Source organism: Penaeus monodon, chromosome 6, assembly GCF_015228065.2.
Source record: "Penaeus monodon isolate SGIC_2016 chromosome 6, NSTDA_Pmon_1, whole genome shotgun sequence".
NCBI classification, from domain to species: Eukaryota; Metazoa; Arthropoda; class Malacostraca; order Decapoda; family Penaeidae; genus Penaeus; species Penaeus monodon.
In genome coordinates, this window is record NC_051391.1 from 21,384,030 (window position 1) to 21,386,529 (window position 2,500).

The window sequence follows — 2,500 nt, forward strand, 5'->3', positions numbered from 1 at the left end:
ATGTATCAATTATAATAAAAGACATATGGTTAAAGAATCTGACTAAACAGTTTTGTTGTCTTTTGAATAGTGCAGCTTCATATGGAAAATTTCAAATGAAAGATAATAACAAATGGAAACCATTTAAATAAGTGTTAAATTTATAATAATGACTAAAAAGACTTGAGGGCATGTTCAAATTTTCTAATAAATTTTGCACTTTTCAAAGAACAGTGTCTTGTCTCCCTTTGTACATTAGTCTGGCTTTTGATTTTAAAATATATTTACACAGTAATTTTAACAAATGTGAAGACTATAATTCCACTTCACAATTATCTAATTCGGCTCCTTTGCAAGATTCCCCTGGTAATCCCTGACTTGATTCTGGTCCCAGATTCCAAGTTAATAACCTTTATTACAATCTTGATAACGATTTGACAAGCTCAATGTGTTTTGACTTTTTTTATTATGACTTATTACATTTCAATAAAACCAAACTTTTTTTTGTATTTTTTGTAATATTTGCACCAAAGCTCTACATTTGTCTTTGTAAAGAGAACATATTAAATGACTCTGGATATGTGTAAATACATGCACAATTTTGTAGAAATTACAGGACAGATTTGTAGAATGTACAAAGTATATGGCAAAATGCTCTTGTATGATAGGCCTTTTACTTATCTTTTTTTTTTATTCTTTGGGTCATATAAATCACTAGATCATGGTAAAAATGCTAGCTTACAACATTTCACTCTCCCTCGCCTAATAAATCAGCATGTGTAACATTAAAGATATAATTAAGAGTTATTATGTGGGTTAAGAAGTAACATTATAAAAGTATGTCTGTAGAACTTCAGGAAGTAGTAACCAAAATGTCTGTTAAGCACATAAGTAAGTTTATCCACAGTAACAAATGAAACTACTTCTTTAAATACAAAAAGATAATTTTTGAGCCCATAAAATATTTACTTCTCTAAAAACTACTTACATACTGATAGATTAATTAATCCCAGAACATTAGCATTTATACATAAACAATAGTTTATCTCCCTTCAAGTATATTTACAAGGAAAAGAGAAGTAATACAGCAATCTAGTTGTTGCCTCATAATGCCACATTGCATTGGGTGATCTTATCATGCTGTAACAGATGTGCAATAATTAATAAGTCTGAATTTGGAGAATATATGTATGAATACAGAGAATAATTAATACAAGTGCATGATCTTCATCCAATAACCCTTCAGTCATTACTGTGAAATCAATGCAGAAGATATGGAGGAACAGGTCAATCAACTCTACCAAAAATTCTATGGCAATCTGGAGACTTTTCATTTACTTCTGCACTGATTTAAAAATGTAATCTATAAAAGCTTCCCAGACATTTATAGCAAATAAGCAAGCTAATATCTAGGGCTTGAGTCCTCAGTGCCCTTAGCAAGATGCATCCCATAAATTATTCAAACTTTGCCAATAAAGCTGTTGCGTATGTGCAGGAAACAGTGTTTAAATCCCTATACACAAAGGTAACCACATTTCATATTCAGTGTGCTAGAGTTCGGAATATAAATCATTTCATAAAGTATACCTCCACACCAGTGTAATATTTTCCATATAAGAGTACACTTTCCTGAGAGGGGATCTGTGCCAAGATCTTAAATCATATTCTATAAGGTATGTTTACTATTTCTTTAATTCAGCATTATCAACACTGTTTGAAAAAATAAAATTGTAACTGCATGATTGCATATCCAATACTCTCTCAAAGAAGATGTCAATAGGAAGAGCCACTTGCATATTTGCTAGGTATATGAAAAGTGAAAAATATGATAACATGAAAAAACAGAGAAATAAAATATTCAAGATTCAAGATATGTGGAAGCACATATTGTATTGTAGATAACCATCACTTCCAAATTTTCCAAAGTTCCTCAGTTCAGATGCCTTTCTGGGTTTTTCTCATTATAAAAGAGGGAATGACTCTCAGGCAATATACTTTCATTAAGAATTTTGTTTTTCCTTTTATATTTCCTTATTGACTAATTGTAATCTTGCATATTTATTGGAGGTATACTTCAGGTGCTGATCTTTGGTTATCTGTCGAATCCAGATTCTTTCTCATGAGACTGGAGTCACATGGTTGGCACAACTTAAAAAGCACACAAACCTTAACCTTACAGTTCTTCCCTGTTTCCACTACAGACACCTTGAGAGCAGAAATACAAAGCCAAAGATGCTTTATACAAGTATCTCAGTAGCATCAAATTTATTCTATAATATACATCTTTTAGTACTGAATATCGTTTAGTAAGACAAGACCAATTATATGAATGCTATGAATATATAATTTTTAAAGATTAATTGATTCCTCTTTGTGCAAATCATTTGAATGCCATATTCAATTTGATATTTCATAGCCATAGCTAAGCAATGAAAAATATTTTTGCTGCCATGATTATGGGTGTCTGTATGCATATTTGAAAACAGCATAAGTACTCTAACAATGGTATAGCAATATATAT

General features: G+C 30.8%; 1 protein-coding gene across 1 annotated transcript in view; it reads right to left on the bottom strand.

Moving 5' to 3' along the window:
* LOC119573912 (pyruvate dehydrogenase phosphatase regulatory subunit, mitochondrial-like) overlaps positions 1–2,500 on the bottom strand; it is a 28,708-nt gene that overhangs the window by 5,963 nt on the left and 20,245 nt on the right. The window lies entirely within an intron of this gene.